Source organism: Mauremys mutica, chromosome 4 (genome assembly GCF_020497125.1).
Source record: "Mauremys mutica isolate MM-2020 ecotype Southern chromosome 4, ASM2049712v1, whole genome shotgun sequence".
Lineage (NCBI taxonomy): Eukaryota > Metazoa > Chordata > Testudines > Geoemydidae > Mauremys > Mauremys mutica.
In genome coordinates this window covers 150,855,900-150,868,710 of record NC_059075.1, presented here as the reverse complement: position 1 = coordinate 150,868,710, position 12,811 = coordinate 150,855,900, and the positions used below count along the sequence as shown (strand labels likewise).

The window sequence follows — 12,811 nt, the reverse complement described above, 5'->3', positions numbered from 1 at the left end:
GTATAGCTTTTGTACATATTCCACAAACTGCGCATTTGAGCATTTAGCACGTTGAATCAGCTGCTCCCGGCTCCAATCCACGAAATGTTCCCCTGAGCAGAGGGACATAAAAACACCTCACTGAAACATGGGGTTTGGGTGCCAGGCTCCTTCAGCTTGGTCCTAGTGTTGTTGAGCCAGAGCCATGAGCTGGAGTTGGAGCTGCTCTGCCCCAGGGGGAGCTCCCGGACAGTCTGTGCCTCAAGGTGGAGGGGGGCTGAATTTCTGGTCATCTGGGGGCCAGGCTGAACTTCCCCAGGCCAACCTCTGGAGGGAAATAAATGGGGGGAGGGGGCACAGAAGGAGGGGGTCATGGAGTATCAGGCTACGTGACTGTCTAGCACTCACCCGTACCCATCCCTTCCCACATTATACCCCCCTGCATAACCTCGCCCCCCCCACACACACACAGAATACCCCTGCACAACCCCCTCACACAGACTATATCTTCCCAGTATTTTCCTGCCTTAAGGATGAGCAATGGGGGGCAGGGGAGGGAGCAGACAGGAGCAAGCAGGGGCAGAGCTTGGGGGAAGAGGCAGAGGAGGGGCAGGGCCTCGCGGCAGAGCAAGGGGCAGGGCCATAGACTCATGCACCACCTATGGTCCTTTCTATCACAAAGGGAGGGAGCATGGGTAACAATCATCAGAGATGGATGAGGGGGGACCTGCAGGAACGGATGGTTCCACTGGAGCAAGAAAATGTGAGGAAGGGAGGAGGGAAGTATGTGACGTTATTGATATAAATTGGGACCATATAGAACATGGGTTGCAACCAAGGTCCTGTAGTGGCACCAAATCTTAAGTAAAGGGGGTCATATAAGGTGTCTAAGACCAGGTTCTGGGTTGCTGGTTATGATTATGCTGTCTGTATGTCTGTGTATCATTTTGTAGTTGAAGTTATAAGTATTGGCTCTGTACTGTCTGTATTTTGTATTATGCTCTGCTTCTGGGAAATATCCCAGACAAGCTGGTGTTAGCCCTGCCTAGCTGGCTTGATGGCCCATTAAGGACCATCAGCTACACAATTGACCCATGGAGAGAAGGCAGACACGCCTTGTGACTCAGCAAAGTATGCAGAGACTTGTCCAGGTGACTGCAGACTCCATTTTGCTGTAATTTTCCACAGTGAGGACAAAGAGATTCTTACACCTGGAAAAGTCTATATAAGGCTGATGCATCATCTCCATCTTGTCTTCAATCCTGCTTCTGACCTCTGGAGGGACTTTGCTACAAACTGAAGCTCTACACAAGGGACTGAACGACCCATCCCAGCGGGGGATGTATTCCAGAGACTTAATTTGAACCTGCAGTTTACTCCATCACTGCTGCAAGCCTGAACTAAGAACTTTGCCATTACTGTATGTGATTGATTCCATTTAACCAATTCTACCTCTCATCTCTACCTTTTTCCCTTTGTAAATAAACCTTTAGATTTTAGATTCTAAAGGATTGGCAACAGCGTGATTTGTGGGTAAGATCTGATGTGTATATTGACCTGGGTCTGGGGCTTGGTCCTTTGGGATCGAGAGAACCTTTTTCTTTTATTGGGGTGTTGGTTTTCATAACCATTCATCCCCAGGACGAGTGCACTGGTGGTGATACTGGGAGACTGGAGTGTCTAAGGAAATTGCTTGTGTGACTTGTGGTTAGCCAGTGGGGTGAGACCAAAGTCCTTTTTGTCTGGCTGGTTTGGTTTGCCTTAGAGGTGGAAAAACCCCAGCCTAGGGCTGTGACTGCCCAGTTTAAGCAATTGGTCCTGATTTGGCACTCTCAGTTGGGTCCCGCCAGAATCGCTCCGTCACAGTGGCGTAGTCGTGCTTGGATCCACAGAACCAGGTCAATTAAGCTTTGGGTCAGAACCCCACGCTGTCCAAATTTTAAATTTGGGATTGAGAGTTTGGTTGGTTAAAGGTCAGTGACCATGAGACAGAAAGCATCAGGAAAAGCAAGGAAACTGCAAGCCTTGAGAGACAGCCTGCAGTTTGATTATGAGCAAGAACTGGCAGAAATTCGAATGGAAGAGAAGCAAGTCTTGGCCCAGCTGGAGAGAGAGGCGGCCGAGAGAGAGAAAGAGGCTGCTAAGAGAGAAGAAAAAGCTCGTAAGGGACGTCTGGAGCTGCTGGCTGCTGAGGAGGAGACTCACAAGATGCAACAAGAAACTGCTAGACTCCAGCTCCAAGTCAAAAAAGCAATGGAAGAACGGCAGAGACTGTATCCTCTGGAAAATCCAGTTTATAACTGTGTTGATATGTGGTATTACTCTGGGCAGTTCTCTGTGTTTAACCCGTTTTGCTATGGCTATGGAGAGGGGGATTCTAACCTGGTGGGAAATAGCTGTTTGTCTGTGCAAATAAGCAGTGTGTCTGGGAATGAAGTTTCTGAATGTCTGTCTGATGTCTCAGAAGGAAATCTGGAGTTAGATCAAGAGCAGAAAGATCTCATTGGTGAGGAAAATGTTTCTCAGGAGCAGATTAAAGTAGATGGTCAGGTTAAAGCCCTAACTGAGGAAGGAGAGGGTAAATTTATAATGGGTAATGGATTGTTGGCTAGTGCAGCTTGTAAAAGTGAACCTGAAATGGGTAACTGTGATTTGCTGGAAGTAGCTCAGTGTAGTGAAAAAAGCAGCAGCTTATCTGTTGGGAGTGGCAATGTGCCTGGTAGGGAAAGTTTGGAGGAGCCTGGGCAGCCTTGTGAGCTGATGGCTTTGTCTAATCAGCAGTTTGGGAAGACAGGGATAGTGGAAGAGGAGTGTCCCTATCCCTTACCTGTGTCCTGTGTGGAGAAATGTGACAGTGGAGGGAATGTGCCTATGTCGGTCAGGGGTATTGACTTGCCTATGAAGGGAGCTACCTCGGTCTCCAAGCAGTTGTCTGTGAACAGCCCTGAGTGCTGGGACAAGGGAAGTGAAATCCCAAGCTGTGTGTCTGGTGAAGGAGAATGTGTCTCCGGCTCTTCTGTGTCTGTGGAGCAGACAGAAGGGGCCTTTCAGCCTGTGATGGTTGAGGGTGATTCAAGTGTCTCGGAGTTGGTTGTAAATACAGCTAAAGCCCAGGAAGGGAATGGTCCTAAGTTTGTGTCTGCTGGGGAGAATGGCACTGTGACTAGGTTGCATCCAGTTAGTGTCTTAGCAAAATCCCAGAGAACAGACAATTCTGGTGCTTGTAGTTTGCCAGTTGCTAATGTGTGGTTGGAAAAGGGTGTAGCAACTCTGTCTGATCAGGGTGATACCCTAGCCAGGGCACAAGGAGAGCATGAAGGTAATTTAATGGTGTTACCTATTGACAGTTTGACAACTTGTAGCAAGAAGGAAAAGATTCCTGAACTTGTTCATGGCCAAGGGAAGGAGACTGCTTCTGACCTGTTATCTAGAAAGTCTGTAGGTGGGCCTAAAAGGGGATTGTGTAGAAATCCGCCTGTTGGACCTGAAGTGATTCTGAATGTAAGTGAGACCCAGAAAGCGGCTGTGGTTGCTCAGGGAAGTGTTCCTGTAGAGCAAGCCCTAGGTGGAGAGGGGAAGGGCAGAATTTCTGAGAGGGGTGAATTGCTGCTTAGAGAAGCTCCTAGGGAAAGGAATCCTCATGGTAGCCTGTGCAAGCAGTTTACTGCAACTGAAGGGTGTAAAAGTGATTTAATCAAGAAAGTTTCAGTTCCTAACAGCCAGAAATTTTCGGTTGTGAATGGATCCACTGACTTTCCTTTTGAGAGATCCAGTGTGGGCAGCTTTGAAAAGGTCTCAGGTGGAGTAGAAGCTGTTAAGGAAGTTGAGCAGCCCTATAACCACTTGGCTGTGTGTGGCCAGCTTGTTGGGGAGACAATGGTGTTGGGACAGGAATGTCTCCATGCTGAATCTGTAAGTGAGCAGTCTGTGCTTCAGGATCTGAGGACAGATTCAGTTACTGGTGTTTCAAAGCAGAACAGTTTTATGGCTGAATGCTTGAGGAGGCAGGGGAGAGCAAGCCAGCTCTCACCCTCAGACCCTTTGAATTGGTGTGGTATCTCTGTAAGACAAAGTCCAGCCTTGGAATCCATAGCAGCTAAGAAGTTAAAAGCTAGTGTCTGTGTTGATGCGAATTACTTGGCTGGCAGGGAGAAGAAAGACTTGCTAATAGCTGTTAGCACAGAGGGCCCACCCCATCAGCCAGTGAACTCTGTTAAGCAAGAGAAATCAGGGTTTAATCCTGAAGGACAAGAAGGAAAGAGAAGACTGAATTTTGCAAAGGGAAGCCACAGGTTAACCCTAAAATGCCCAAACTCCAATGGTATTGAGCCAAGGGTGTGGCATGACAAACATAATTGTAAATGGACACTTGCAATGAATTTGTTGTTATTGCTAATGCTAATTTTTGTAACTAATGTGTTGCTATTGCCAAGAACTGTAACAATGTACAATGTGCCTAATCTTTTGGAAAATCCCTTGAACATGTTGAAAGAAATACATGAAAACACACTTTATGTTAAAGGGCCTTGCTATACTGATGTTTCACAGTTAATGCCTGTAAACAGTGTTGGAACTTTTCACTGGGGAAAATACATTCCAGACCTGATGTGCTGTATGAAAGGGGAAACTGAGGCACACTACCATATTGCTTTCATGGCTAAATGCCAAGATTCCTGTACTATGAACAACATCAATATCTACATTGGTTTAATGTTAATTGGGTTCAAAACATTGGCCAAAGCTGGTATGGATAAAGTAGCTGTTTTCTTTAGCTCTTGGCAAGATCACGTGAAACATACAGGAACCATGCTGCAAAAGCTAACCAAGTTATACCTTGAGTTTGTAAAGAGATTCATTCATGTTATTGAACATGACTTTGATAAACCATTTCGGTTATACACTGGTACGGCCTCTAGCCCAACACTAGCTGTAGTGAGACAGACCCAAGGAAAGGGGGCTCTTGGGATGCAGTCAGCGATGTTTTGTCATCCCTTCCTGCATCAATTTTGCGTTGAGGGTGTGACGTTATTGATATAAATTGGGACCATATAGAACATGGGTTGCAACCAAGGTCCTGTAGTGGCACCAAATCTTAAGTAAAGGGGGTCATATAAGGTGTCTAAGACCAGGTTCTGGGTTGCTGGTTATGATTATGCTGTCTGTATGTCTGTGTATCATTTTGTAGTTGAAGTTATAAGTATTGGCTCTGTACTGTCTGTATTTTGTATTATGCTCTGCTTCTGGGAAATATCCCAGACAAGCTGGTGTTAGCCCTGCCTAGCTGGCTTGATGGCCCATTAAGGACCATCAGCTACACAATTGACCCATGGAGAGAAGGCAGACACGCCTTGTGACTCAGCAAAGTATGCAGAGACTTGTCCATGTGACTGCAGACTCCATTTTGCTGTAATTTTCCACAGTGAGGACAAAGAGATTCTTACACCTGGAAAAGTCTATATAAGGCTGATGCATCATCTCCATCTTGTCTTCAATCCTGCTTCTGACCTCTGGAGGGACTTTGCTACAAACTGAAGCTCTACACAAGGGACTGAACGACCCATCCCAGCGGGGGATGTATTCCAGAGACTTAATTTGAACCTGCAGTTTACTCCATCACTGCTGCAAGCCTGAACTAAGAACTTTGCCATTACTGTATGTGATTGATTCCATTTAACCAATTCTACCTCTCATCTCTACCTTTTTCCCTTTGTAAATAAACCTTTAGATTTTAGATTCTAAAGGATTGGCAACAGCGTGATTTGTGGGTAAGATCTGATGTGTATATTGACCTGGGTCTGGGGCTTGGTCCTTTGGGATCGAGAGAACCTTTTTCTTTTATTGGGGTGTTGGTTTTCATAACCATTCATCCCCAGGACGAGTGCACTGGTGGTGATACTGGGAGACTGGAGTGTCTAAGGAAATTGCTTGTGTGACTTGTGGTTAGCCAGTGGGGTGAGACCAAAGTCATTTTTGTCTGGCTGGTTTGGTTTGCCTTAGAAGTGGAAAAACCCCAGCCTAGGGCTGTGACTGCCCAGTTTAAGCAATTGGTCCTGATTTGGCAGTCTCAGTTGGGTCCCGCCAGAATTGCTCCGTCACAAAGTAACAGTGAAGGAAAAGGAGCATGGGGTAGGGGGGTGCAAAGAGAGTGAACTCAGCAGTAGGGACATGGCTGTGATGGGAGGATGGGGTGGAGCGAACCGGAAGAGGGGTTAGTTCTATCAGTCTCCATGTCTGTGGGTTGGGAGGGGAAGCGCTTGTAGGGGAAGAGGAATTTTAGCTCTATCCTTAAAAGTATTGGCAAACCCCCTCCCCTGCTCCCAAGCTTTGTGTCATCTGCAGACTTGATCAGTAAGCTTTTGATTCCTACATCCAGGTCATTAATAAAGACGTTAAACAACACCGGGTCCAGAAAAATCCTTGTGGAAACCCACTTAAGACCTCCCTCCAATCTGACATCATTCCATTAATAGATACTCTTTGTTTGTGGTTGTTTAACCAATTTTGTATCCATTTAATGGTAGCTCTGCTGAGAATGCATTTCTCCAGCTTACTTATGAAAATGTGGGACTGTGTCAAAGCCTTACTGAAATCCAGATATATTATGTCCACCGCATTCCCCCTATCCACCAAACCAGCTACCCTGTCGAAGAAGGAAATCAAGCTGGTTTGGCATGATTTGTTCTTGGAAACTCCATGCTGGCTGTTAGTGGTTACCCCGTCATCCTCCAGGTATTCGCAAATTGAACGTTTTATACATTGCTGTAGTATCTTCCCAGGTATCGAAGTTAGGCTGACTGGCCTATGGTTCCCAGCTCCTCCCTTTTCCCCTCTTTAAGGATGGGCACCACATTAGCCCTTCCCAAGTCTTCCGGGACCTCTCCTGTCATCCACGAATTTGTAAATATTATTGCTAGTGGCACTGAGGTTTCTTCAGCTAGTTCCTTCAGCAGAATTGCCAACTCTCATGACTTTGTCATGAAGTTCATGATAATTATTGTTTTCCTTATTGCCCCAGCTCTTGGAGTCAAGTGGATATGTGATGATTTCAGCCTTCATGCTTAAAGAAAAAGTACATTTATAGCCCTTGTGGCTGTGGAGAAAGCTTCAAAACGTGACCCCAGTGCAGCCTAAGGGCTCAAAATGCAGGAGGCAAATAAAAAGAACTCAAAATTTCCTGTTTTTACCTAATCTCATGAATTTAAAAACAATCTCATGATTTTTGGTGATCCTGCCTCATGATTTTTGAACAGTTGGAGTTGGCAATATCACTTCAGTACCCCCCAGTGAACAGCATCTGGCTCTGCTGATTTGAATTCATTGAAATTGGCCAGAAGAGCTCTGATGTGTTCTTTACTTATCCGGCTCGGCATCCCTTCCCCTTTATGGTCTGTGGTAAATTCGCTAGTCATCCGGTCACATGTTATTTTTTGTGAGAAGACTGAAGCAAGGTAGGCATTGAGCAACTCTGCCTTCTTATCTTTTGTTACCAGCTCACCTTCTCCACTGAGCAGCAGACCCCCACTGTCTTTGATCGTTCTTTTTTGTCTGACATATTTTGTCGGAACATGCAGAAATGGAAAGAAAAACACGGAGGGGAGTTGGTCATTTCAGAAAAATGGGGAACTAGTGAGGCAATCTGGCTTCTAATTTCCCCAGTTCTTATCTGCAACCATCCTGGGGCATCTGATCACACGACAGAAGGGGAAGTGGCAAAACCAAACTGAGAGTCACGACCCTGTTCCCCATTCAAAAACAGACAGCGGGACCCTTGTTCATCTCCTTGTGCCTTCAAACCTGCACAACCAGCCACCGAAGCCTCATACTGGGCCTCAGGACGGCCGTGGGACTGGCGGACCTCCCGCAGGCATGCCGCCGAAGGCTGCCTGACTGCCACCCTCATAGGGACCGGCAGGCCGCCCCCCGCGGCTTGCCGCCCCAGGCACGTGCTTGCAAGGCTGAAAAGGGTCAGCCACTGGCTGATCCATAGGCATTGGCTCAGAACCCTCATTCCAGGACAGGGCATCTGCTACTATATTTTCCTTAATGCGTGCAATTTACATGACATATTCTTTGTGTATCAGGTGTGGTAAGATGAGGCCCTGAGGCCCAGTATGAGATATGAGGCCTGAACTAAAAGTAATGCTCAAGACTTTGCTAACACAAAAAGCAAAGTTAAGCTGTGAGCCAGAGGCAGGCCCTGCTCACAGAAGTTGGCCAGAGGAAGGCTGCTAAAAGCACGTACACACATATAAGCACTAATAAGATGAACATGTGCTAGGATGGCACCAGAGCATCCCAGTACGAACACATTCCACAGAGACAACAAGGAACAGGCAGACCCATCCTAAAGACAGGGTCAGAAGGACAATATGATGGATAGACTTGTTTGTTCGAACCAACCTGTACCAGGGGAGAGGCAGCATCCTAATGCTTAGAGGGGTGGTACCTCAATATGTCAGGAGTGATGTGTAATCTGTTTGTACCTGGGTATAAGAATGCATCCCTGAGTGGCTATCTCTGTCCGGCCTAGGGGGCAGTGGAAAGTGCCGCCACTGACTGAGCCCATCCATTGTCGGGGGCACATATTCGTAGTATGTCCTGTAGAGTCTGCGGGGAACTATTACTGCGCTTCATTTGACAATAAACCTGGCCGGTTGCCTTCATACCTTATCAGAGTCTGTGGTCATTGGGGGTTCGCTCAGGGTTTGCTGTGTCAGCGATCTGCAGAGCCGGGCAGCACACAGAGGGAACACGCACGCAGCCAACTGTTATCAACACTGAACAGAGCAGAGCACCACACCGGTCACATCTGCTCCACCGCAGCAGATTGTTTTAGTATCATGACATACCCACAGCCCTAACAACACCCTCTACGAGCTTTCCAGAGTCACTGCTTTCCAGGCTACAGGCCTCCATCCACAAAATGTGAAAGATAGTCTTGTTGTTCCTGGATGTACAGCTTTGCATTGGACCACATTTAAACCCATCTGTGACTCTGGCAGACCAGCTGCCAGCTCATGCCAAGGCCCCCAGGCCTCATTACACACTGACACATGCACAGCTGGGAACCAGTCTGGCTCACCTGTGCATTAACATTTATAAATTAGGAATTACATTTTGACAAATGTGTGTAGTGTTTAGACTTTATGGAATGCTTGTGTAAGATGCCGCAGGCACTGGTCTCACTGAAATAGCTGTACCCCATGTTATGAGGTTATATTGTGGACACAGACCATGGGAAGTTCTGCCTCATGGGTTTGACAGGCAGCATCCCCATGGCTTCTGATTGGCTCCCTGTCCCATAAAAACCCAAAGGGTGGTCCAGGAAGCGTCCAGGCAACAGCATGGCTCTTCGGTAGCTGCTGCGACCATTCCTGTTCTATGCTCTGGAACTCCTGGCTTGACCTCGGCTTGATTTTGACTCACCAGGCTCAACCACCGCTCCGTCCAGTATGGATCCAAGGACACAATGAGTACGAGGTGCACGAGATACTGGACTCAAAAATCAGACACGGCTCCTTATAGGCTGGGAGGGCTCTGGCCTGGAAGAGCAATCCTGGGAGCCTGCATCCCAAGACCATGCGCCCAACTTCGCACCAGCCTTCCATGATTGGGGGTCCACAGTTTGTGTTGTGGTTTTGGCACAAAATCTTACAAACCTCCCAAACCAAGACCTGCAGGAGGCAGCCCTATTTGGGGGGTGGGGGAAAACAAATGTGAGGCCTCCTGGGTCAAGAACCCAGACCAGTAGTGCTACCAGGCAGCTGATAGCACCAGGCTGCCACGATGGGTGTCTGCTCCACCACCCGTGACCTGCTGTGGACACAGACCATGGGCTGTTCCACCTCAAGGGTTTGACAGGCAGCAGCCCCAAGGCTCCTGATTGGCTCCCTGCTCTATATAAACCCGAGGAGCACTTCAGTCTCTGTCCAGGCAGCAGTGTGGGTCTTCTGTAGCTACCATGACTGCCCTGGCCCATGCTCTTCAACTCCTGGCTTGATTTGGACTTAGACTGAAATCTGACCCTCCATTTTGAAGGTCTCCATACTGGTCTGGAACTGACTATGGACTTCTTGCCTACACCTAGCCTCAAGTTTGCCCCTGCTCTGACCCTTGGCCCTGACTGCTTTTGTTGGAATCCTAGCAATACTGGGGAGAGACCCTATACATGCCCCCAGTATGAGAGAGGGTTCACCCAGCCTGCTATCCTGAGCAGACAGCAGAAGACCCACCAGTGTGCTCAGAGTGGTGTCACGGGCTTAAAGGCTGGTCCTTTAAGGGGAGTTGGGCTCAGTCCTGGTCAGCCGCTCCTGTGTCTCCTACACACCCAACTCTGGGGGAGCTGAGTTAGGAAGCGGGTGGCAGGAGAGAAGGAGACTCCAGGGGCAGGCCCTGGAGAGGCAGATAGCCTGGAGGCAGACTGGGAATAAGGCTCTAGCCTAGGGGAGAGACTCCAAGTTTGGTAGGAGCCAGGCCTGCAGGGAGACAATCTGGAGGGCCAGCGTTCTGTGTGAGAGAGAGTGGGGCTGGAAGGGTCGCTTGGGAAGGATAGCGAACCCTTGGTGCTACCCTTACGGCATTTATCAGTGTCCCAACTCGGGGCTGGTAAGCCACAAGGGTGCACTGCGGAGGACAACCCTGCCACAGCAGGCATGAAGCCAGCTCGAATGGAGAGTTTATTAACTACCAGAGGATCAACCTGAGGGGGCAGCCCCAGGCTTGGGAGGGCTCCTAGCTCCAGCCTTATGGAGCATCAGGGAAGCCACAATGGCAAGAAATCTCTCCGGGGATCCCATTGCAATCAGAGCTCGGTCCTGGCTGCAAGGACCAAACCCAGGGCAGCGGGTGCCCTGACTGGGGAAATTGCTGCAGTCAGCACGGAGAAGCCCATGAGGGACAGTCCCTGTGATGCAGTTTCTATAGGGTTCACAGTGGTAGCCGTGTTAGTCTGTATCAGTAAAAAGAACAGGAGTACTTGTGGCACCTTAGAGACTAACAAATTTATTTGAGCATAAGTTTTTGTGGGCTACAGCCCACTTCATCGGATGCATGCAGTGGAAAATACAGTAGGAAGATATCTATACACAGAGGACATGAAAAAATGGGTGTTGCCATACTAACTATAACGAGAGTAATCAGATAAGAAAAGTGTGTGGTTGTCTCAGTGCGGGGGTGTATGAGTGAGTGTCTGTGTGGTTTTTGTCTGTCTGTCTGTCTGTCAGTAGAGCTTTGGATTGTGACTGTCCATGTCTGGTTGTTTCATTGTCACATTGTGTGTGTGTGTGTTTGGGTGACTTAGTATTGTTTTATGTGTGTAATTTGTGTGTCTCAATATTGTCATGTGTCTGTCTCTGTCTCAGAGAAGTCTGTGTGTCTGTCTGTCTGTTTAGCTCTGTGTGTCTCTCACTGCAGTTGTGTGTCTAATTGTGTATCTGTCTATCTCAATGTAGTTGTGTGTCTGTCTGTCTCAGAGAAGGGGTGTTTGTCTCTCTGATTGTGTCTCTGTCTGTCTCAGGGTAGTTGTATGGATGTCTGTCTAGTTGTGTATGTTTGTCTCAGGATAAATGTGTTCACAGTATTTTCCCCAAGAATTGAAATTAGAGGGGTGTTTGAATTTACAAAGGGGGGGAGGATGGAAAATACTAAATTAGCAACATCACATGTAACTAATTGACCACTGACGGAAGCGGAGAAGAAGGGTATGGGGGAATTCAGGGTGTACGTGGTTGGTCTTTTTTGTTTTTTCGCCTGTCTCCATGTAGTTGTGTGTGTGTCTGACAAGTTGGGTGTCTCAGTGTCCTTGACTTTTTCTTTTCTCCATTCTGCTCCCTCCCTATAACACCCTGAGTCCCCGCCTCCACCCCTATCAGTGTTTCTTTCTTTTCAGGTATCACTTCTCTTGCCTCTGCACTCAGCCATCTCCTCTCCAGGCAGCGTCCTTGAATCTCTCACTCCCTGCTCCACACACACCCCTCACCCAGCACAGGATGGACCCCCTGCCTCTGCTCCTCTACCTGTGTGCAGGTAAGTGCCAGCCAGAGGGACTGGGAAATGCTGGACTCCTCCACATGGGTGCCCAGCGAGTACCCCTCTGGCAGGGGGACGGAAACAGCTGGACAGTTGGAACTCCTGGGTCCTATCCCCGGCTGGCTCTGCACGGGAGGGGAGGTGGGTCTGGTGCTTACAGCAGGGGCCTCTGCATCAGGAGTCCTAGGTTCTGTCCCCAGATTTGGGAGGGGAATGGGGCTCTAGGGGCTTAGACAAGGGATGGGGGGCTGATAAGCAGGACTCCTGGGTTCAGTTCCCTCTGTGTTCTATTCCCCCAGGCTCTCTGGGATGGGAGTGGGTCACAGGTGCGACTCCCCTTCTCTGTGGGACGTGTGTCCTCATTGTGAAGGGGGAGGGAAGGTCTGACAGGTGTGAAGTGGATGCAATGTTTGCAACTCTGCAAATCTGCTGTTTCATACTGGAGCTCTGAGCAGTCATACTGCTCTCTTACATACAATGCAACTCCCTGACCTTTTCTGCCTTGCCTGTTCTTCCTGAACAATTTATATCCATCCATGACAGTGCTCCAGTCATGTGAGTTATCCCACCAAGTCTCTGTTATTCCAATCACATCATAGTTCCTTGACTGTGCCAGGATTTCCAGCTCTCCCTGCTTGTTTCCCAGGCTTCTTGCATTTGTCTATAGGCACTTAAGATAACTTGCTGATTGTCCTGCTTTCTCAGGGTACGTCTACACTACGGGATTATTCCGAATTTACATAAACCGGTTTAACAAAACAGATTGTATAAAATCGAGTGTGCGCGGCCACACTAAACACATTAA

The 12,811-nt window shown here is 48.2% G+C and overlaps 1 protein-coding gene across 1 annotated transcript in view; it reads left to right on the top strand.

Annotated features, from left to right (window-relative positions):
* Window positions 1-11,969, top strand: part of LOC123368282 (integrin alpha-D-like) — a 168,796-nt gene extending 156,827 nt beyond the window's left edge. The window contains exon 33 of the mRNA XM_045012941.1: window positions 11,867-11,969. The gene's annotated coding sequence lies outside the window, so the exon portion shown is untranslated. The remainder of the gene's footprint in view (window positions 1-11,866) is intronic.
* Window positions 11,970-12,811: the final 842 nt, after the last annotated feature.